Source organism: Botryllus schlosseri, chromosome 8 (assembly GCF_051294905.1).
Source record: "Botryllus schlosseri isolate E-star chromosome 8, Bs_hap1, whole genome shotgun sequence".
In the NCBI taxonomy this organism is placed as follows: domain Eukaryota; kingdom Metazoa; phylum Chordata; class Ascidiacea; order Stolidobranchia; family Styelidae; genus Botryllus; species Botryllus schlosseri.
In genome coordinates, this window is record NC_137243.1 from 22,610,185 (window position 1) to 22,635,491 (window position 25,307).

General features: G+C 38.9%; 2 long non-coding RNA genes across 3 annotated transcripts in view; both read left to right on the forward strand.

The window, feature by feature from the left end:
• LOC145444515 (uncharacterized) overlaps positions 1-25,307 on the forward strand; it is a 414,279-nt gene that overhangs the window by 155,074 nt on the left and 233,898 nt on the right. The window lies entirely within an intron of this gene.
• LOC145445167 (uncharacterized) lies at positions 4,616-11,185 on the forward strand. 2 transcript variants are annotated; one of them, XR_013916905.1, is made up of 7 exons: positions 4,616-5,144; positions 5,663-5,790; positions 6,616-6,731; positions 7,306-7,412; positions 8,727-8,843; positions 9,054-9,160; positions 10,950-11,185. It is a non-coding gene; the product is annotated as an uncharacterized LOC145445167 (long non-coding RNA). The 2 variants fall into 2 exon arrangements; XR_013916906.1 differs by lacking the exons at positions 8,727-8,843; positions 9,054-9,160.

Consider the following 25,307-nt stretch of genomic DNA (forward strand, 5'->3'; position numbering starts at 1 on the left):
CCCTAATTTAAGAACCCCTTACATAGGTCTACATCAGCGCAGTGCTCCACCTTGAAACGACATTAGCTCTACCTATCCCACTACTTTTTGCTTGCACCAAATGCTATCGATACTGTAGGTATAGTTTCGTCTATAATACGAACGCATGAATCTTCAGTGGGCTACGCGTAGCAGTTTTCACTTAATATCTTCCTGAGGCTTGATTACTCCCGATGTGCGCCCTGCATGTTACGCACAACCTAAACCGACGACGTCTAGCATATGACTATATATCTGAAGTGGGCGTGTCGACGTGCCATACGCGTGATTGCACTGCGAAGAATATATTTTCATGCATCGGAAGTGAGAAAGGTTTATTTTCGAATGAACGCTATGCAATGTGACAGTAATGTTTAACTCGAAATAACACACATCTGGTTTGAGTCTCGTTAAATAAAGTGTGAAAAGGATTGAACCGGCCGCATTGCACTAAAAAACGTTTTTAAACTAAATTTGTAGAAAGTTAATAGTACGGCAATTTAGGCCATAATGGAACCTAGAAGGCATCGAACGAGGTCGGATTTCTTTCAAAAGAAATGGACCAGTGAAAGAGAGATAGTTCAATCATGAACTTCTAAATCTTTTTTGAGTTGCACACTTTGTTCGTATTCCATTATTGGTTAATATTGATTTCTGGAATTTTAGAGTTAGAATTTTAAAAATGATTGATAGCTAAGAGTAGCAGTCAGTATACCGTTATCGATACGAACACATTCCAATATGCAACATTCCATTCCAATATGCAACTATAGACGATTATGTCAATATGTATATACCAGAATATATATTATTCATTGATGACGATGCGCACATTCATTAGTCATGAACGTGCGATTTGTGTATATATAGGGATATCGTATAATCAGTATAATCATATAACCTACTGATATATCAATAAATAAAGCATCTCACTTAAATCGACGTGTGCGCTAGGCCTACATCGCGGCAAGTTGATCTAATTTATATGTCGTTATAGTTTGCTTATTACATGACTAAGTCGAATAAGAATGTCGTGAGGTCAAGGATTTATTCGTACAGGACATGATATATTTCAAAGTCGATAATTGAATACGATCACGTATTTTCCATTCGAAAGGTGTACTTTAATCACTTTAAAAATAGGATACAATCGCTCCAGTTAGAGTTATCCAACGGTAGAGCAACGGAAGTGGAGACATCCTGCCATGTTTCCGTCAGTATATTTCTGATTTGTCGAAAATAACGCGTTCCTATTATACGCAGCATGATCGTGAAGTGTAACTTCTGAGCCAATCCCTTTCCTTGGCTCGCCGTATTAAATTTATCACCGTTTTGATTTAATACTGAAAAAATATTGATACTTTGTTCTTCAAATTTCGCAACTTTTGCCTTTGAAATCATGATTCCATTGATACCCGTTAGTTAAAATTTTAGGCTCGGGTTATAAGCCAATAGCTACAAGCAACCTACAACATCCTTGCGAGGGAGAATACTCGGTGCTGCAGATGACTTTCTACATTATTGGTCTGTGTTGACACAGTGTTTCATGGTACATCGTTATAACCAATATCGTCATCACTTTGAATATTTGTAGTCAGTTGGCGACTGAATAAACCCCCATGGGAATATTCTTGAATTCTATTTTTCGTATATTTTCGGCGTTTCCAAAATATACAGCGAATAGACACATGACCTCGCCGTATCTGAAGAGTCTATCAAAATCTGCCAATTCGATTGCTATTCATATCTGCGAAACTTAACGCGCAGGATCTATGAATAATGACCAATTTATTGGATTTGGAATTGAAACAATTATTTCGACATTCACCAATACCAATATGTCCCAATATAGTAGCATTTGCGATCAAATGAGGTCTGAGTAGCAGCAGCAATACATATGTTTAACAACAATAATATTATTTATTATTCTTGGCTCTAAGAATATGGAATTCCTCATTAAAATTGACGGGAATATTGACTTCCTAAAAATTACTGGAATTACGATCAAAGGCAAGTGGCCAAGCCTGGTAAGATATGGCCCCCAGACACATTTTTCAGTCCTGTTAAGGTTGCATGCGCTGTCGCGAATTCCTACTAGCATAGCGACAGCTACAACTGAATGTTCGCCATTTTGTTTTTGTGATATTCATAGTTTTACATCTGCATTGATCATTTGCACCAGGCCGATATTCTTCATTGTATTCCATATCTGCTGACTTGTTGCACGTCCTATGTCTAGGATTTTTTAAGACAGCGTCTAATCGGAGCATGTGGCGAGGAGCCTAGATAAACCCCAACAATGTTAACTATTCTGATTTACATTGATCCTTACCCAGTCAACAAAATGGAAAGCGATCGCCCGGCGTATTTTGCGCATTCAATGTCAAAATGATGCTTCAAAAGATACACTTTTCGCACTTCAGCTGCAGACTCATTAACCCTTTAGTTGCCGTTCATTAACCCTCTCGATACTGCAGCTTACAACAGCTAGTAACCCTATCGCTACCTGAATCATTGTTGCTTTCTTGCAGATATATTAACCTTATGTTGCAAGACATCACAATTTGACAATATACTTTCAGTATCGTGTTAGTTATAATAAAATCCACCACGAGCATATATTCAAAATACCGGTCAAATACAGACGGACAGTCATATAAAATGCATAAAACGACACATTGATTTCAGTTGAGATACAGAGAGATGTTCTTTCCGCGACAAGTTTGATCCAACTATTCCTGTTCTTGAATTGAAATGCAGACAAAACTTGGTTTATCAAACAAGTCTGTGCCTTGGCGGGAAGAATAGGGTCAAGGCAACGCGGAGCTACCATCAGCAGCCAGCTCACTGTGTGGGACGCTACCTTCATTCAGAGCTCAATTGTGAATGATAAAACCCACGTTTAGGCTTGGCTCGGTCTCTGATATCTGGGTAATTCCACTGCACTGTAAACGAAAATGGTGTGTTTTCGCAATTCACACCCTATCGTAGGGTGTGTTTTGGGTCGTCACACCTATTGGGTACTAAATTTGTCATTTACACCTAAGCTATTGGTGGAAATAAGCCGAATACACCCCTAGACACACATACCATAAGATATACACCCCAAGCATTGGCATTTGGGGTGAATTGTTAAAGATTACACCTTTTGTCAGAGAAATATGAAGTTTGGGATTCAATCCGCGCTAGCCGCTTCCACAAAACTTGACTGTTGAAGTTTTAAGTCTGTGTCGGTCAGAAGCCTGGTTAAGCAGGCAGGGGTGCGGCAAGTCTGCATTCTTGTTAAAAATTCAGTCGAATCGCTGTACTGATCATTGTATGGGCACTTGAGAACTTCTCTGCTGTGTCTAACTGTAGGTCGTGTAGGACATATTCTCTTTGGGGTTGAATTATCCACCGAAAATGCGTGTTTTCGCCCACTTTATTGTTGTCCGTGTCTTTAAGGCTTCTTGGGTAGGCTTAGGCAATGTGCCATTATAGAAATTAAACATGGAACGGCAACGACCGATTTTGCAGCTTCGTTCCGCTTCGCAGAGGCTGGAGAGGAGAATTGTTTTGCGTATGCGATTGTAGGATTTCTGGCACTTCAAAAGCTATCTTCCCGAGCGCAGAAATTATTGAATCTGGTCTTGATCGAAAGCTACTGTTGCACCGATTCCGAAAATATAAATTTAAATAATGATCAGACACTGATCCACCAAGAATCTGTCCTCCAAGTCTGAAATATCGGCATTGTTCAGAACAATCGGGTAACCGCAACACAATGACCATAACAATGACCCGTTGCGACTCTCCGATTGTTCGAACAATGGCGATATTTCGATTCGGAGGACGGATTCTAGGTGGACCAGTGCCTGATCATTATATTAATTTATATTTTCGGAATCGGTGCAACAGTGGCTTTCGATCAAGACCATATTCAATAATTTCTGTGCTCGGGAAGATAGCTTTTGGATTGCCAGAAATCCTACAGTCGCTTACGCAAAACCACTCTCCACTCCAGCCACGGCGAAGCGGAACGAAGCTGCAAAATCGGTCGTTGCCGTTCCATGTTTAATTTCTATAGTTCCATTGTTCAGTTTTTATGGATTTAACCCGGTTCGATCAAGTAAATTCGCCTACGCATATAGTTTCAGCTTCAGTGACAAATAAGCATTCGTTGTATAAGTTCGTGTGCTACATTGACATGAATGAATAATAGCTAAGTCCGCAATATCATATTGTAATTCACATTTATCGTGCACTGCGGTACTCGTACTTTGGCTGAAATTTCACCCTGTCTACTATAGTGTGACCGATGTATCTCAAGTGTGTGGCAAAAATACGACACATTATGAAGTTGTCACGATAGGCCCTACTGGTTTATAATTTCTTTCATGTCACGTCAAATGCACAATTGTACATTGTACGTAGGCTATATGTACAAAATATATCGGGCCTATTCCGCACAGCATTAGTGTATAACCACAGTATAATGCAGGTTAAGGGTATTTAGAGCTGGGAATACTAGAAGGAGTTAAATTTCAGCCGCAAACTTATATGAGCAGTGCGCAATATGGGCGTAGCAAGAATTCAAATTAGAATGGAACACCAGTTACGTCACGGAACAATCATTGAATTGGGCGAAAGAGGGACTAAATTGGGCAAAGTTTCCTGGTTATTTTCATATCTATATTGATGTGTTATTCACTATTTGGTAGCTTTATGAATTGCACACTAAGCCTAACCGACAAAGCATACAGCTTTCGGATCGTATCAATGGTTCGATCTGTGAAGATAAATCTAGTACTGCAAGACTTTTTGAAGCTTATTATGATGCAATCTGCAGCTTCACAGCTATCAAATCCATATTTCCGATAAATCAATTATAGTATACATACAAATATTCCGGAGATCCTTAACTTCAATATAGTTATTAAATCAGTGAGTCAATTGTCACATCATAATGGAATATACAAACCGTCGTCACCAGAACAGCTGCTGCTATGTTTCGCTACAGCTATGTAAAATGTTTTGTTATATGCCGTATTTCCGCGCTTAAGAGACCAGACTGGCTATCGACTGACCGTATTAGTTGTCGTGAATCTGTGAAGAAAGCCTCTTTCGAGATTGAAAATATCTGGATGGTGAGTTACATTTCGTATCGGTACTATTGTAGTAAAGAACATTTGTTCCGTTGCGTTTCCAGTACAGATCCCATTCCTGTTACTCAGTGTCGCAGCTGTACTGAACAGAATTATATGTAGCAAGTTGGAATTTTAAACGTACCGGTAGTGACGATACATTGAATTCACATAAATTGTTCTATCACCAGTACCGATACCAATCTCCAAGACACAGTAGCTCAATGGCTCTAATGGAGATACTGTTGACAGGTCCAGCATTAGCTATGATTATAAACTACGGTAATTTGGGTTTGAGCGACATCGTTTGTAAGTGCATTGAAAAAAATCGACTCGATTGTCGTTATATTGATTACCAAAGCACATCACGACCTGTTTAAGTGTAAAGGGTAGCCTACCACTGACTATGCAGAGCTATGTTTATAGGCGTATCACGCTGTCATTATCACTGAGCTATATACACATTATATATTATGTTATGTTATGGTAGGAAGGTAAACATATTATCTATTCTACTTCAGACTTGCATGGGCAAAGATCGCAAATTTGGGGCTCTTGAAGAATGAAATTATAGATTTCTCATCATGAGAAAGCAAGTGTAACATACAAACAGCAAAGGGCTGAAGCATATGAAGCAATGGTATCTGAGGTGAGCAATGGACATTTGATGAAAGCTTTCGATCCCTGTAAATTGGGGCCAGTAAATGTTAATGATATTATGACATGGGTGAAAATATGACGATGCTATATTGCTATCACTATGAATATGAGAGACTTGACTAGTAGGAACAGGCTTACCTCATTGAACATATTTTGCAGTGGCCAACTCAGACTAGCTGCTAAGAGTATGTGACCCATCAACTAGACTACTTCTTTTGAAACTACTTCTCCGAGTTGTGTTCATCTATTTATTTTAATTTGAAGCAGCTTGACATGGATTTGACATAGCCACTTCTATATGCTTGTCATTGAGTAGAAATTGACATCTATTGCTTGAGTAGCAATGCGCACTACTGCGGTCAACTCGGTGTGCAACAATGCACGGATTAGCTGGGTCTTCAATGTTTTGACCAATATGAAGAGGCAAACATAGCCTTGCCAAAGTTTATCAAACTGTCCTTTCGATCAAGATAAACAAATCATAATATATGCACTTCTTGACTCATGATATGACATACACACGATCTGTGCATATGCACAAATCTGCTTTTTGTTAGATTCAATGACTGATTGCTATTAGTAACAGACTCTTACTCTGTGAATGTGAAATCAAATATGTTGTTGGTGAGTAATAAAGCCTACTATGCGTAGGAGAGTTACAAAATTGTACTTTAACTCGCTTATTTACAAGCATAAAGCAAGTCAAGGCTACAACATCAGTACACATTTCGGATGTCTTGGGCCTTTCGAATCCAATCCAAATTGTCAACTAAACGTTTACCGTATGCCTCATGGTTATTTTTTCAATTTTAAGATGCTGCTATACAAGCTAATATCAGGGAATTTCAACCAAATCGACGTCACATTTAACGGTAGAAGCGTATGCTGCGAAACAGTAAAGGATCGATATCAAACAGCTTATATTCCAAGGTAATCATTATCATTCAGCTAATTTGCAAATTTCCATGTAAAGGCAGTGGTTCCCAACGTGGGCGATTTGGCGGTCTAGGGGAGTGAAAATGACGAAGGGGGCGACAGGGGGGCGAAAATGGACAAAGGGGGCGACGGGGGGCGAAAATAGGAAGGGGGCGATAGGGGGCGATGACGCGTCAAAACTGCTGACCTTTTTTTTTAGTTAACCCACGGAAATTTAGTCACAAAAGTGTGTCAAATTAGACATCGAGCCGAAAATTTGACCTTTTTTTTAGTCAACCCGCCGGTGATTACAGTTTGTATGCCCAATTTTCGGTACACAAAATTTTGGGGGCGATGATCATCAGTGTTGACCTTGAAAAGGGGGCGATGGGTCGAAAAAGGTTGGGAACCACTGGGCTAAGGCAAGTCAAGGTTTCCTAATCAGACCTGTATCTGCGGTCGCTTTGAATCCATTCTGAAAGTCAATATTGCCCAACTAGAAAACGTTTCGTGTTTTGGTTTAATACCAAATAGTCAAATTTAAATCAAGTCCATGCATCTCTTTCTCTGATTATTTTTCAAATTTTAGGATGCTGCTTAAAGACTGCATGCTGCAAGAGCAAGATTATATCATAGGAACTAACCGAGTTTAGGAGTATGCTGCGACAACTGAAAGACTCGTTATCAAGCCAGCAGGTATTACAACTTTGTTAACGACACCTGATGTCAACTTTCGTAGTCGCATATATGAAGTAAACCAAAGCAGAGATGGTCAAAGTTACCAGCGTTGCTACTCAAGTCGATGTGGAAATACCGCCGTCAATTTATACTCGATTACAAGTAGATGAAACAGTTCCCAATACAAGTCAAAACTACGTCAAGTGGAAGTAGAATACGAAATGTCGGAAAAATAGTCAAGTATGGTAAGTAGTTTTTCGGAAGTTTGTACTTTGAAAATTATAATATGAATCTTTGCGACTAATATAAAATTACTAATGGCATATGACACTACTAACAGGAACAATCTTCAAAAATATATTCAGTTATTCCTGATACAGGTGGTGTTGCTAGACTTGGACAACTAGATGTATTCTAGTTGTCTCATTATACTAATTGAAGCTATTCTAATTTGTGAAATGTTTCTATGCTCTAATTCTAATTCTAATCGAATTTATGAAATCTTTCTATGGTCTACGGTTATTTTAATTCTAATCTAATGTCTGGGTTTCCTGAAAAGGCTACAGGAGAACTGTATAATGCGAAACGAGCCAAGCTTGCGGTGCAGTAGGGGTGTTCAAAAATGACTTTTTATTCTCAAATTCTACTCGCTACATGATAAAATTGTTAGGTTACCTAATTGAAGCTTGCACACCAAATTTGGTTTGATTCCAACCAGCAGCCGCATTGCTACTGGAGAAGAAAGTTTTTTTAATTTATTATATTAAAATGAGTCAAAATTTTCTGTTCACCCATGAAATTGTTAGGTTGTCTATAAACGATGCCCACCGAATTTGCCACAATTCAAACCAGCCGGAGCGGAGTTACTGATGTCGAAAAATTTGGATTTGAATAAAATAGTATTTACGGTGGACACAACTGTAATAAATGATTAAAGAATCGGTCACCGTAAAAATACTATTATATTAAAATCCAATATTTTTCGACATCAGTAACTCCGCTCCGGCTGGTTTGAATTGTGGCAAATTCGGTTGGCATCGTTTATAGACAACCTAACAATTTCATGGGTGAACAGAAAATTTTGACTCATTTTAATATAATAAATTAAAAAAACTTTCTTCTCCAGTAGCAATGCGGCTGCTGGTTGGAATCAAACCAAATTTGGTGTGCAAGCTTCAATTAGGTAACCTAACAATTTTATCAAGTAGCCAGTACGATTTGAGAAAAAAATCCATTTTTGAAGACCCCTAGTGCACATATCAGATGAGTTTAGAATCCAATCCAAATTGTCAACTAAACGTTTATACCTCATGGTTATTATTTCAATTTTAGGATGCTACTATACAAGATCCTGTCAGGGCATTTCAACCAAGTCGACGTCACATTGAACCATAAAACCGTATGCTGCGAAACAGTGATGGATCGTTATCAAACAGCACATATTGCAAGGTAATCATTAGCATCCAGCTAATTTGCTAATTTCCATGTATAAGGCAAGTCAAGGTTTTCTAATCAGACCTGTATCTGCGGTCGCTTTGAATCCATTCTGAAAGTCAATATTGCCCAACTAGAAAACGTTTCGTGTTTTGCATTAATACCAAGTAGTCAAATTTAAATCATGTCCATGCATTTCTTTCTCTGATTTTCTTCTAATTTTAGGATGCTGCTTAAAGACTGCATGCTGCAAGAGCAAGATTATATCATAGGAACTAACCGAGTTTAGAAGTATGCTGCGAAAACTGAAAGACTCGTTATCAAGCCAGCAGGTATGACAACTTTGGTAATTACACCTGATGTCAACTTTCGTAGTCGCATCTATGAGGTAAACCAAAGCAGAGATGGTCAAAGTTACTAGCGTTGCTACTCAAGTCGATGTAGAAATACCCCGTCAATTTATACTCGATTACAAGTAGATGAAACAGTTCCCAATACAAGTCAAAACTACGTCAAGTGGAAGTAGAATACGAAATGTCGGAAAAATAGTCAAGTATGGTAAGTAGTTTTTCGGAAGTTTGTACTTTGAAAATGATAATATGAATCTTCGCGACTAATATAAAATTACTAATGGCATATGACACTACTAACAGTAAGAATCTTCAAAATATATTCAGTTATTTCTGATATAGGCGCTGTTGCCAGTATTCTAGTTGTCTAATTATCCTAATTGAAGCTATTCTAATTTGTGAAATGTTTCTATGCTCTAATTCCAATTCTAATCGAATGTATGAAATCTGTCTATGGTCTAATTTTAAGTCTAATCTAATGTCTGGTTTTCCTGGAAATTCTACAGGAGAACTGTATAGTGCGAAACAAGCCAAGCTTGCTGTACAGTAGGGGTGTTAAAAATGAATCTTTATTCTCAAATTCTTCTGGCTACTTGGTAAAATTGTTAGATTACGGAATTGAAGCCTAAACACCAAATTTGGTTCAATTCCAACCAGTAGCCGCATTGCTACAGGAGAAGAAAGTTATTTTATTTATTATTTAAAAATTAGTAAAAAAATTCAAAATTTTCTGTTCACCCATGAAATTGTAAGGTTGTCTATAGAAACGATGCCCACCAAATTTGGCTCAAATCAAACCAGCCGAAGCGGAGTTATTGATTTCGAAAAATTTGGATTTGAATAAAATGGTATTTACGGTGGGCACAACAGTCATAAATGATTAAAGAATCGTTCACCGTAAATACTATTTTATTCAAATCCAAAATTTTGCGACGGCAATAACTCCGCTTCTACTGGTTGGAATTGAGCCAAATCGGTTGAGCATTGTTGCTATAGACAACCTAACAATTTAATGGGGTGAACAGAAAATTTTAAATTTTTTTTCATTCATTTTCATATAATAAATAAAAAACTTTCTTCTCCTGTAGCAATGCGGCTACTGGTTGGAATCAAACCAAATTTCGTGTGCAGGCTTCAATTAGGTAACCTAACAATTTTATCAAGTAGCCATTAGATTTGAAAGAAAAAGTTATTTTTGAACACCCCTACTGTACAGTAGACATTTGCTATTCTCATGCTCATAAGATGAACTATGATTTGATGATATCGGAGTTTGATTCAACTTTTGGCGATTTCAGTAATTCTAATTATAATCTAATTTGAAAAAAACTGTTAGCTAGAATTATAATTTTAATCTAATTTCCAACTGTGTAGCTCAAATTTTAATTCTACTCTAATTCGAAAAAAAACTTGTAGTTGTAATATAATTCCAATTCAATTTGGAAAAAGGGAACGTTTTCTAGTTGTCCAAGTCTGCCTGTTACATGCGGTTTGCATGAAAACTATCCATAAATTTCCATCTTGTCGATGCCTAATTGCCCACACATACAGTGATCGTGTGTGAATATGTTTCCTATAGCAGTAAGTTCACCCTATCGGACCACAGTCTGTGCTGCAATTCCTTAGCAAGTGTAACATCTGATTTTGTGTAAGTATTTTGTGAAAATATATATACTTTGTAATGGCTTCTATTTTTGTGGTCTTTCATTAAGTTATGCATGTTAGCATATGTGCCAGTTATTTGGGTTGTGAATATGCATTTTGATTTCAGGATGATGCCACAAGTTCTTGCTGAAAATAGTGACTCAGCCTTCGCCGTACAAGAGTATTTTGCGGAAACCTGGAGGAGGCGACTTCCCAATACTACATGGGCAATGTTCTTCGAGCAGTATTTTCAGTGAATTTTTTTCTCCGTCGCTGGGATCTCTGTTTTTGTTATTTCACGAAATATGTTTCCATTTTATGTTATTATGGTTCAATTGATATCGAATATATGCAATCAAGAAAGTTTATTTGCAATAGCGTGCCATTTGGAAGAAGATGCAGGATTTCAAGTGGGGTGTATATATTGAAATTCCGCCCCAATCAATTCTAATAGCTAGGGTGAAATATCCGATATACACCGCAAGGAATGGGGTGGATTCTGGTCATTCACACCGGCAGGGTTACGTAAGTTCTGTTTTCGTGTACCACCTTTTGGGGTGTGTATAACCACTCTTTTCGCTAAGAGTGTGGTCTCATATTCATCGATGTACAGAAAGCGAGATAACATTAGTAGTGATAATCGGTAGATCAAGGACATTGTCGCTGCAGGCTGAACCAATGCATAGAGAACGATATTTTATCAACTGTTGCCTTCGCCAACGCTGCATTTCTTTCAATTCACCATCAGACGTATACTGATATTTGGGCAGGGTTGTAATGACTCGAGTCATGACTCGACTCGAGTCAGACTCGAGTCACGATTTTCAGATGACTCGACTCGACTCGAGTCATTTTCTCAAAATACGGAAATGACTCGACTCGACTCGAGTCAATCTGTGTATTGACTCAACTTGGACTCAAGTAATTGCGCATGACTCGAAGCAAGTCATTGACCCGAGATTCAGACGGCCAAGACCGACTTTTCATTGTAATTTCGAAGCCAACACACTATTGGGATGTCGTTTGTTATTGGTACTGGTGCTTGAAAATGCGACCAGAAACTGCTAAAAGTGAGGAAAATTAATATATTATAAATGCGAACCATTCAATATCACCAAACAGAGTTTAAAAAGTGGGTTTAGGATGACTTTAACTGGAAACTGAGCAGTCAACACAATGAGTTGGACTCGGACTCGAGTCATAATACCATGACTCGGACTCGATCCTCTGTTCGCTGACTTGGACTCGGACTTGACTCGGTGGGAATTGAAAATGACTCTACTTGACTCGAGTCAAAAATATAAAAGTGAGATTGACTTGTGACTCGGAGCCTTGTGACTTGGTTACAACCCTGCATTTGGGCATATCGCAGTCACTTCATGGCTTCAGTCACCATCGTAAAATAAAGGCTAAATATAGCAATAAAATAACTCGTAGATTAACTGAAATGAGTATCACAAATTTTAATCAGAAATTATTACAAGATACAGTATTTGGCTGAACAGTTGAAATGGCAACCGTTGTAACGATTGTAAATTCAGTCACAGATAATGCAGACAGAGAAAATAGATGGTTGAGCATATCCCATGTATCGTTGATATACCTAGCCTACATTACTGAATGCACTAACAAATGATGCCAAAGCCATAACCACAACACGTCAAGATCCGGCGCGCGGTAACGACACTCTTCCGCGGTTTAACATTAAAATATATATCAACAAATCGGTAGTACGCATAACGGTCAGAGCACTTGACAAGTATCACGTTGTTCACTGCCGCCAACCTGACACTTCAAAGTCAAAGTCAGCATTTATATCAAGTCCTATTTTACAAGCCTAACGCAAACAAGCAATTAATATGACTGATCTGCTATTCGAAACACCATTTGACTACCAATGCACATCTAAGCAAGCATGTGAAAAATCTCAAAAATAACCCGAACTATCTCTTACTCCACTTATCTCAACGAAGAACTTCATTCATATTCCCCTCCATCGCTACAGTCTCGGAAATACAATTCGCAGGTACGATAATTCAAACTTCAAGTGTGCAGCGGTAAACAACATCCGATGACTTATGACATCACAATATGTCCACGCTCAAGTGCTCACAAACCTGGAAAAGCCAGGCAGAAGAAACGTCACGGTGAAGCCGCGTGATAATCAAGCGCAATTTGATTGGTTAATTACACTGACACCAATCTCGCTGGCCGACCGATGGAAAGGAGAACAATCGATCTTCTGAATTTGAGAGCGATCAGTTTTTGTACATCAAAGGTGCCGCCTCACTGTAGTGTCAAAACGGTTGCGTTCACTTCTCTCCTGCACTTTCTTCGCCTGTTTCGGCATTGAATGTACACACTTTTGTTGACTGGGTAGGTCTCTGCTCTTGTTCGATTGGTATGTGTGCTATGTTTAGTGATAAATGACCTAACAATCAACCTGGTGGTCTCTTGACTGAGTCTACTTCAATCTCTTTCTCTGCCCGGATGAAATGTGAATTTGGCTTACAGTGTATAGACAATTTCGTGACCTAATTTAACTCGTTTTCTTCGAGTTCACATTTGTGAGCAATCATATTCTACTATTTGAATATTCACAAGACGAAGTTGCGTTCCAAGTTAACTTATCCGTGCGGTTATCGATTTATGACTATTTACATTCATTAAAGATGTTGCAAGAGTTGCAATACCATGAAATGAAAGGATCGATGGAAACAACTTAGTTATCCATTCAATCAAACCCTACCTTGACCTACAAATATATATTGACGTAAAAGGAAAAGCGTGGTAAAAAGAGGCATGCACAGTGGGGGTGTTCAAAAATGACTTTTTTCTCAAATTGTACTGGCTAATTGATAAAATTGTTTTCATATATTAAATACAAACTTTCTTCTCCTGCAGCAATGCGGCTACTCGCTGGAATTGAAACAAATTTGGTGTGTAGGCTTCAATTAGGTAACCTAACAATTGTATCAAGTAGCCAGTACAATGTGAGAAAAAAAAGTCATCTTTGAACACCCCTAATGCACAGTGTGTATAGTCAATGAGAAAGAGCCTACAAAATTATCAACAAATGAAAAGATATTGAGAGACGTCATATGACGGGGTGCGGGTTACAGGTAATGTCGGTTTATGAAAAATCGATCTGGTAAACTGTTTGTATGTGGATGTATATTCACGTGCGATCCTTACTAAATGACATGTTGTCTAAATCAAGTTCAAAGTAAAATTTCAAAACAAAGGTTGCGGACAGTGAACTTTCGTAAATCAAAATTAACCCTAAACAACTTAATTACGACAAATGTATGCAACTCGAATGTAGTATTGAAAACCTAATTGAATTCTGCTTTTTTGAGATTAGATATTCATAAGCGATTTTATGGAAGTTTCTGCAAGGCGTAGCCCGCGGAGACCTCTTAAAGACAACTAACTTTGTTGCGATTGATCGTTATTCTTTGGAAGAAATGAGACTTTGCTCTTTGCTAGTGCCACCTATTATTCTGTCTAGTTGCACTTAATTGAACTGGTTGGAAAATATCTGCAGTTTTCACGTGTAACTTGTCCAAAACGATTTGTAGGCTACTTTCAAACAATTTGGTAGCATACATGGATCATTTTGACATCCGCCCAAAGTGAACAATGAAAAACTCTTTATTACGACATCATGCACCGTTACATATGTTCAAATCTATTTAGAATTTGGTGATATTTTTCTCTAGTTAATAGGCGAGCGTGCAACTACTTGCATTTTAGAATTGAGGTATAAAATTATAATATATTTGGTGGACAGACGGGAAACTTGCGACGGACTGGCACCGTTCCGCGGACTGCCAATTAGGCACCACTGGTCTAAGTGATCTTTTAAGCTTGGGGAACGGTAAAGATGAAAAGAATTGAGGCCGATGAACCTTCATAAATGAACCAAATGTAATTACTATAAATTACGACTGCGGGTGAGATAGTGGTAACGATAAGCGCGGACTGCCCAGCCGGCCAGAGGGCTCGATTCTGCGTTGGAGGTTATTTCGGGCTCTCCTTCCTCCGCGTTGCAGACCTTACGGCGACAAAAAAGTCCAGAAAAAGATCCGATGAAAGAGCGCTGTCACAAAGAACGGAAGGAACAAGAAAGAGCCGTGGAAAAGAGACTAACATCGAAAACGAACTGTATGACATCGGGAACTTGGGCGACGTGTATGCCGGTTTAAGAGAACGTAACCGCAACCACGACTGGTCGTTCGGCATCCTTCAATCTATTCATTACATCGCATTGTGTCTTATCGTATTGTACATTATTTACATTATCTTGTTCAAATGAAAATACAATTTGACGATTAATATTATTATTGAAATGTATGCAACTGATCTGCAACTACTGGAAACCTCTAATTAATGAGAAAGTAGCTTCTGCTTTTTTGTTATTACGCGTGGTATACGTGATTTTATCGAAGTTTCTGCAAGGCGAAGTCCTGTCGACTTTAGCAAGTACTGAGACTTTTGTCTTTGCTAACTTTTCTTACGCTGTCAAATGACGCTGAATTGTAATTCCAAAATTTAACGAACTATATTTAAAAAGTCGTCGTCTTGACCTTTGAATACAACTGGTCCTAAATAAATTGAAGGCTACTTCTGGACAGTTTGGTAAAACACTGAGCAGCAATGTGACGTAGGCTTAGTCCTAAGCCGACCATGTGTTACGATACGTAGCAGAAAAATACAATCAAAATGTATGAATCGTGGGTCGGCAAATCGCCTTTCCCGCATCTGCTGAATGTTTTAGTAACTTTGAAATCAAACGACAATGAATAATTCACAATATTTAACTTTATCGATTATTGTTTTCTCAGCAACGCATGTGGAAGTTGTGAGTTCAAATTGTAATCTATCTGATCAAATGGATATATTGTTGCAGTCAAAGTAAATCTATAAATATAATAAACTAACAAAACCGGAAGACACATTGTCAAGTAAGATGCTTTGTATTCGATTAGTCTAGGATGTATGTACCAATGTTTATTGTATTTCGTTTTTAATACAAAACCTCACCAACAAAGCAATTCTTTTTCTCTGTGCCGATAGGGAATATAAAGCAGCGAAATATAACAATCCACCCTGTGGCGCGATCTGCGGGTTGCGGCTACAGTTAAACATGATACATTTTTAACTCTCGTTAAGCCTGTACCATTTCGTGACGAGTAATAGAAATATATAAACTCTTATATCAATTTGATATAAATTATGCAAGAGTTTCGTTAAGATTAGTACCGAGCGGAAGAACATTGCTACAGATCAGTTGTCTCCACCCTTTTCACACCCACGAACCATTTCGAGATTTTATGCTCGCGTACCTCCTACATAAGTTACGCGCGCCGAAGGCGGTCAAAAGTGTTTCCACCGTGTTCAGCTGCCGTGGTCAAATATATTAGAACGGAATTTGGTTAGGTGAGAATCAGGGCCTTGGAGCTGAAGCCAGGAGCCCCGGAGGCGTGCATTTTCAGCGGAGCCGGAACTCTGCATAAGATTCAAATGTAGCTGGAGCCGGTTGTTTGAAATGTAGCTCCTGCTCTGACGTAGCCTATTTAATGAGATGTTATGTTACTATTGTTAGCTGAATTCACATTATCACACGTTAATTGTTCACGAGATTAAGAATTGTTGCCTTGATGGCACCACATTCTCTAGCCATGTTCATACATAGGTGCCAAACCTGGGTGGGCTAGATATGCCGCGGCTTAATCCGTAATTACTGTATTGTGGGTATTCGTCATACCAGCAATTTTTCACTTCAGCACAACACCGATGGCCAAATGTGCGGTTCGAAAAAGAATGATCACCATGAATTTCACAAAACGGGATTGATGCTTATGTGAACCGAGCCATTTAACTAATTAGTAATCAGATGCATATAAAGGCAACGCCAGAGAATAAAAAATGTGACGTTGCTGAACATGTCGATTTGGAGGCGCGCAAGCCGCAAAACACCATATCCTCTTTGAATTAGACAAGCAAATGAACGTTCTTTGATGATCGTTTGACAATCGCAGCGCGAAATTCGACAGCGTGTTATTTTGTATGCCTACGAATTGAAATTCACCCCATCGCATGATCGTTCACTTTAGTAATGATTTGCGAACCTCAAAAGGGAAATGCATAAAAGCGGGCCACAACGCCACTATGTAGTCCGTATACAATTGTGGCGATGCGAGCTAGTCAATGCTATGTCCGCCACCCAAGGTGTTGGATATAAGAATTACATTCGTGATTGGATGCACGCTTTCTATAGTTGTAATCATCAGTTTTGTCGATTCATTATATGGTCTGCTTGATACATTCGTGATATTGAATTGTGGCGCAATGTCACTTTTGAGCATGCAGTTCAATTTAGTGACGCGGAGCATTGTGCATATGTACAGCGTACGACGTTGAATTATTTTCTTTCCGAATAGTTATGCAACACCAGATTCAGACTCTAATTCTGTGTTTATTCGATTCGCTTGAAGGGGAACCTTCTATTTCTATATTCCAGTAAATGTGATCGTGACAGGACGGACTGCCGATAAGCGCACCGATATCGAATTTCAAACCGTTGGGTATTTGGTAAAAAAGCGGGTGTCTAATGATAAGGTTGCCACATCCACTCATATTGCTTTATTAAAAATACAGGATTAAATGCGAGTGTATGAATTGATATTAACGGGTGCAGTGCCGGTATTAAAATGCCACATCAGTGTTTCATGCTATACACACACAGCAATAGCATGGAGTAAATTACGTTCTCTTGACGTCGTCGACAGACGACCTGGAGTAATTACCACGTCACAGGACTTCGCATACCCACACAAAAGGACGGTTCTGTGCGACGTCTGCAGCCGTTGTTACCGACTACTGACTGAACCATGCAATAGTTTCCCGAGCCGGAGCTGGAACCGAAGCAGTAGTATCAAATGAGCTCCGGAGCTGGAGCCGAAGTTACTTTATGATAGATGAGATTTCCGGAGCTGGAGCTGGAACAGTTTAAAATTTACGACTGCTCTGAAGCCCTGGTAAGAATCCCAATGCTTTACGACTAGATCACTTCTCCGTAGGCTGTCATTGGTGGGATTGCCCCTACCCACGACGACGACGGCTTCAAAAAATTCAAAATCAAACCCACCTGAACTAATAACTTCCTTCGGTCGAAAGAAAAACAGAATCTACTCGCGTACCACCTGGAAAACCTTCGCGTACCACAGGTTGGGAACCACTGCTATAGATAGAATATTACCATTCTTCGACAACGTAAGCTTTGACTAGGGGAGACCGGGGACAAATGTATCACGGGGCAAATGTAACAATCGACCTCACAGCTCGTAGGATGAAGAAATCGCCTTAATATTTTGAGTGCACATGCGGTAGTTATGTCTTCTAATATATCTAAAGTTACGTTGAGCTACGACGTGAAACCCCGGAATCATTTCAAAAAAAACGGAATTTGGACCCTGGAGTAAATATTCTCTGATATGGAATAATTTGTTCTGAAGAATAAAACCTCAAGTGGTTACAATGCAATATATGTGGCTGGAACAATGTTACCATAGTCTACCGTGATGATAGGGAAAATAGGACTCGCTTCGCCGGGAAAGCACCATCCTGAGATATCCATCATGGTCGAGCGTGTCAGGGGCAATTGTAACACTCTGTTACTTTTGCCCCGTTACAATATATTTGCAATGATGAATATCTCTGTTCATACGTTGGTATAACCATTTATCTACTGCAGATGAATCTTGCGACAGCCAGAATTTCAACACCAGAATAGACTCTACCTGGTCATACCAAGTCTAACATGATACTCTGTCGGAACGGCCATACAGAAGTGATGATGTGAATCTTAGGGTTAGGTTATTTCCGTGATTCTACCACCCTTTCTCATGTTGAACGACTTTTGGTGTGTCGACCTTCAATGGTCACTTAGGAACTTGCCCAGGACTGAATCCTCATCCTCTGACTTTGAGCATGGCCCACTTAAATTTTTTCAATTGGTGTGAACAATTTATTTTAATTTTGTACAGAACAGAAAAATGCCATAGCTTTGACGCCACCCAATGTTGTGTCCTCGTTTTGCTAACACTATCATCGGCCCATTCAACCAAGGTATTTTAGACAGGTCGGTTTTGCACCTAAGCAGGAAACCGAATGCCCAACCCATTATGCACGGTGAACTACAGCACCTTGGTAAAAAGAGGCCACATGTATATAAGGCAGGACTTGGCAAAGTGCGGCCCGCGGAACTATTCTGTGCGGCCCGCGGAAGGTTGCTTGAAATTGAAAATATATAACATACTTTTTTATGTTACTGCGTGGACTAAAACCATAGGATATATAAAATGAACCGGCAATTTATTTACTATCAAGCCTGTTCATTAACATTCCGCGAGTAAGTAGCCTATTCGAACCTCACATGGCTAATCCAGATTCAGACTAACGTCAATGTAGCAAATTATGCCGTCACAGTTAAAGTCACAAGATGTCACCAAACCTTCTTTGTTGCCATTGTCACATTACGCATTACACGGTCTGTGTTTCAAATTGTTACGTCATGCGTTACCAAATCCCTATAATTCGTAACACAAGTCAATCAGTGCCCGTGATGTCTATGAGCATGAGCATATCAGCACCTATAAAGGATGTAATAAAAGAAAGCCAAAAGTTAAAATTCAAAGATGGTTCCGTGGATTAAATATTTGTTTACTCCCCGTCTTTTTAGTAGTTAGTACCGAGCATGGCGCCGTGTTTAAGGAGTATAATTTAAGTCGGTTCTGTGACCAAAACATGACGGCATACACTTGATCATGTGACGGCGAATTTCGGAATAACTGCAAGCTTCGCCCAACAACAAGGCCATTTTTGCAAGCTGCACAGTGTGCAGTGTGCAGTGCACACTTCTCGGAAACCAGCTATAAGACAACAAGCTTTATAATATCGTCAGAACCGTAACTGCCGTACGCCAAACCCCCCAATTGGGGGGGAGAGCTCGAAGTGCGCACAAAATTATTTCGTCAATGAACATGAACATAAATTAGAGTTTTTTTAATAAATTGATGCAACTTCTTTTAAATTTTTCTCGCGCTGCGCGCGATTTTGATGGCAATGGTTTCTAGAATCGGGCATTATTGCGTCAGCCATTACCGCGCCACGACGCACCAAGATATAGTCCTGTAGAATTTGGTCTAAAAATGGGTCAACCTAGAAAAAATTCTTATAAAGACGTATTATATACTGTTGGAAAGATAATTTCAACAGCTTTTCAATGATAGGTTTTGTCACTTTTTTTACCTTGGGGAAAAAACGTTATGACCAAAAACGTGCCAAGGGTTAAAAATTGAAATTAGGGAAAAAATTATCATAAAAATACGAACAAAAGGCTAAAAACTAATGAATTATCAACAGAAAAGCAGGACATAGATGCAAAAGGAATAAATGAAGACAAAATTAGAATTATATACAGGGTTGCCATACCGTCCTTATTTCTAAGATTTGTCCTTATTTTGAAGGGCCACGTCTTAGAAAACTCAACTGTCCTTATTTCTAAGAAATGTCCTTATTTTTGACATTCGTCCTTATTTTGTCTTATATTTTCAACAACTACAGAACTTCGATCATTTCCCTCTGGTATATGTGTTGCATAATGTTCTAAAATTATGCTTTTCCGTCGACATTTTATGACATCATTAATGAAAGGAACTCCGAGTCCCGTTGCGTACGCACCATGCACTTGATTTTACTTCGAAGTGGTGCAATAGCTTAGCTAGGGCAGTGCGTGGTGTAGCAGTTTCGGCTGTACCAACCTAACGCAGCGGACGTCATCTTAGCAGTAAAAGCAGTGCCAGGTTTCTGCTGGTTAGTTTAAAGCAAAATAAGCTGCAGGGAAGGCAGCATTTAGTGCGTACTGAAAAAAGGCGTCGGCACTTGGGTTAAAAAGTAAAGCTATAAATCATTGATAAATTTCACTGAATTATATTGTACAATAGTGTTAGCTACTAATAATGCTAAATCTGGTAGTTAAAATGAGCAGGCATAAAAAAGTTTTTCGTGACGAATATAAGAGAGAATTTAAAGGTATCAAACGAAGCTTGAAGGGCGAGTGCTTCGCACATTGCAATATCTGCAATTGTAACATTAACCTGGAGCTGGAGACCATAGGAAAGACCGGTATTTCAACTCATATTGATACCCCAAAACACAAGAAGTGTGTCATATTGATTAATTCGAGCCAGTCGATGAATAATTTTTTCACAAGTCGATGAACACCAACGACCAGCGACTTCAAGGCTGCTGCTGCTGAGGGTATCTGGGCATTCCATACTGCAAACACCAGCAATCATTCCGCACCAACGATTGCACATAGAAATTGCTCAAAGCAATATTCCCTCATTCCAACATCGCAAAGAAGTTTGCTTCGGCCAGAACTTAGACTACAAGCATTGTTACTGGAGTTCTTGCTCCACGATCAAAAAATGATTTTATCTAAACTATATGTACATGTACAGCCTTTTCCATCTTGGTTGACGCCTCCAATCACAACGAGGTGCATAGGTTTGGTTTATCACCCCATGGAGGGGGGCAAGACCAACGTGTTTTTAGGGGGGCTGACGAAGTGCTGTTTCGGCCCTGAATAAAGGTAAACCCAGACCTGAGCTGTCGTGAGGTCCATGAAACATTTTATGCTAACAAGGAGTTACTGGAGCAGGTTGTTTCTGGAATGTGATATGCCACGACTCGTATAAATACAACGTATATGTACATTAACGCTTTTAATGCTAATCTAATTTTTCTACTGTCCTTATTTTTGGGTCCATGTCGGTGGCAACCCTGATTATATGTCTGTTTCAGGGAATAAGAGTAAGCAAGACAGGGGGATGGGGGTGGGGGTGTTGGTGGCGCAAGTGGAGCTGTCGTTGTTCGTAATAACTTCATTATGTTATTGTTTACTTACTATGGTTTGTTCCATTTACCTTGCTTGTTTTTTTTAAATAGGGCTTAGTCAAAAAGAAACAGCAATTTGTGTTGAGAGTAGAAAAGGCTATCGGACCGGGGATTCACTGTGTCATGTTGGAGCTTATTTCTGCGAGAGTCATAGTACTACACATCCTATAGACTAGGGTTGCATTTAAAACAAAAATCAATTAAAAACAAACGTGCTTAAAACAAGGCCCTAATTTAAAACATGTTTTTTATTGTTTTTGTTTTTGTTTTTAAGCCACGACGTCACGAATATTCAATTGTGACGTCATAATGGATTGAAATTGACCATTGAAAATATAGGGTAAATATAGCCCCTTTGACAAAATATATGTACTGCAACTGTTGAACCGACTATTTTGAGGGTTCCAACCATCCCATAACGATATGCGTCGACTAAATTGGGTGGTAATTGTCCGTGTGCTCATTAAACATGTTTCTGGTAAGTATTTACACAATTATGGTATAATTTTACAACTTGTAAAAATACAATATTGTTTTCTTAATAAGGCTTTTGTTTAAAATATGTTTTAACAAAGTGTTTTAAAACACCGTTTGTTTTAAATGCAACCCTACTTTGGACACCATAATTGGTCATGCTTTCAAACTGGATTGTGAAACGCTGATCGCAACTTATCAGAAAAATTAAGAAAATTGCCATATTACGTACATCCCCACATCATGCCGTAATTTATTGAGAAACCATGCGAGATCCAAGAAACGTTTGTGGTGGCTTTATCGAAAATTGGTATTTCTTAGCTGGCAAATAATTTTTCTCTGAGAAATGTTATTTGACCTGTGGGGGTTCAGATTGCCACGGTCAAGGTTTTCTCGCAGGCGACCTATTGGCACACTTTTCGGAGTACCATATTGGCAAATACTTCGTATTTTTTCGTGCATCGCGGCGTGGTAATGGTCGATGCCGAAATGCCTATTTTTATTTTCTATAAATCATGCTTTTTTCGTGGTGGAAGGGTACTCGATATTCAAAAATTTGGCAACATGAAATCGTTACCAGCGCGAAATAAATTGAAATGAGTTGCCTAAATTGTCAATAAGTGATGTAGGCCTATAAATAATTTATGTTCATTCACCGATATAATTTCGGGCCCTTTTCGAGCTTGGGACCCCCAATTGGACGATTTGGGGTGCGGCACTTACGGCCCTGGTTAGAGGTCAAAGTCCGGTCGCTGTTTTCTAGTTGTGATTTTACTATTGGAAATATTTTGCGCTTCAATCCCATATATATATTAATTGCATGTGGTATATTCGGGGTCAAATCAAGGTTGTTATAACAGCCATCGGGGAAGGGTTCATACCATGTGCTTCGAATCAGATGTACGCAATCCGAATTCCCATCTGTGATTGGCAATACAGGAAATTATTTGTATTGGGTTTTGTTTTAGTGCTTTGTGTGACTAGTAAATCAGCTGCGAATGTCATGGAGATATCTGCCCACCTTGTATTTGGTACTGCACCCAGTTATTAATTTTAACACGAGTATATTCCAAACAAAGGTCCGCTCCGCAACGATGTTGGCTGTATATGATTTCATAAATGTAGTAGCCTTAACGGCCCCTAAAGCACGGTGATTGAATATATTTTCGAATATTCTACCATTGGGTATTGTGTCATTATAAACATTTTGCGTTAGCCGACAAGATACATGTTGCGATTTCGTATGTAGCCACCTCCGACTAAATGTCGAAAGTATGCCACCACCCTCGCCCCGACCAACTATACCTACTTAGTTATTTCTGCCACTTGAAGTAGTTTTCACGTGTCTTAGAAATTACTACTTATACTGTTAATTGAGTAGAAAATATAGGAAGTTATACTTGTACTACTTGAGTAGCAACGCCAATCACTTCTACAAACTCTAGTTCAGTGGTTCTCAACCGGGGGTCGGGATCCGCGAAGCCTCTAAATTTACAAAATAGTTGATTACCTAATTTATATTTTTCAAATTAGTAAAATCACGTGGCAGTTTTGCTTCATTACAGTAAAACTCACATCAACAGGATGGCCGTCTGAGATGGAATATCCTGCTGTGTGGACTCATTTTAGTTGCTAAATTGCCAATAGCCCACTGATACAAATATTTGGCTGTATAGAGGTGTTTTGTTGGGCATTGCGTAAAAAATAAATGGTTGGATTAGTAATGTCAATCACGCAGACTTCAAAATGTTCGCAAAAATCCGTTTTCTTCTGTGATATAGGCCTATAACCATTTTCCCTAATAACTTCAAGATGAGCTGCTAGATATAAATTAACAGGCTTGAAGTTATATGTTCAATAAAAAAAATTGTTTGTCAATTTTGGCGTCATCATTGTTGCGACCATACCCAAATGTGTCACCGGAAGCGTTGTGCCTTATTATTACATTCGCCACCACCTTTCTTTGACTAAATGGATTTTCAGCACTCGTTGATATCAAATCGAAGTCGCAGATTTTAAAGACACGACCACGTATTTCAAAAAATGCAGGTGCAGCTTTGAAATAATAAAAGTGAGCCCAATTTCTACATAAATAGAATGCTGTTATTTTCAAGAAAAGTAATTTTGCTGCTGTTTATCACTAGCCCACAGTTATCATTTGCACAAGACAGATGACGTTTGTACAATAATTGAGCTAAATTTGAACTAAAACTTCGGGGGGCGGGGGGTCCGTGACGATCCAAAAGGGGTCTGCGAATACAATAGGTTGAGACCACTGCTCAATTTCATAGTAAAATATTACGGTAAATCAGAAATCGCCAAAAATGTTAAGCTTTTTGTAACTAGAACTGGCGTTTAATATTGCAAAACACAAACAAAAAGCCTCGACACCCATTTAAAAACATCTCTGCCTCTGTTCCAGTATGGTATTTGGTGTGGTTTTTTGAATTTGTTGACCTTTGTAATTTTATGGATCGAAAAGAGCTTCCGATTGAACGATGATAGATAATCACTGTATTTAAGTTCACCGAAAACTCACTCATTCTGTATTACAACTGTTATGTTCGTGCATTTTACGTTGGTATCGTTTGTTTCTTATTTGTCTAATTACCGCCAATCATTATTTCCTCGTGTGTCGTGCTTCGTATTTATACCCTGTGTTCTGTTGTCTCTTGGTCTTTCATTTAACTGCACTCTGGATCGTGTCGCTGCCTTAAAGTTATTCTGTTGATAATATACTGATTCTGTATTGCAACCTCGTCGCATTGAGTTATTGTTCAAACGAGATCAAAAGCATAACAATTGGTGTCAGAAGTCGGATTCATAGTTATTTCTGCGACTGAGATTAATCATGGAAGCAAGTATATTGAAGCTTCTAGAGAAGCAGCAGGAAATGATGGCGAAGCAACAAAAGCAGCACGAAGAAACCATGGCTAATCAAAAGGCACAGTTGGACCAACAACACGCACAGATGGAGCAACTAAAGGCACAGCTGGAGCAACAACACGCACAGCACAAAGAAGAAATGGCGCAGTTAACGCAGAGG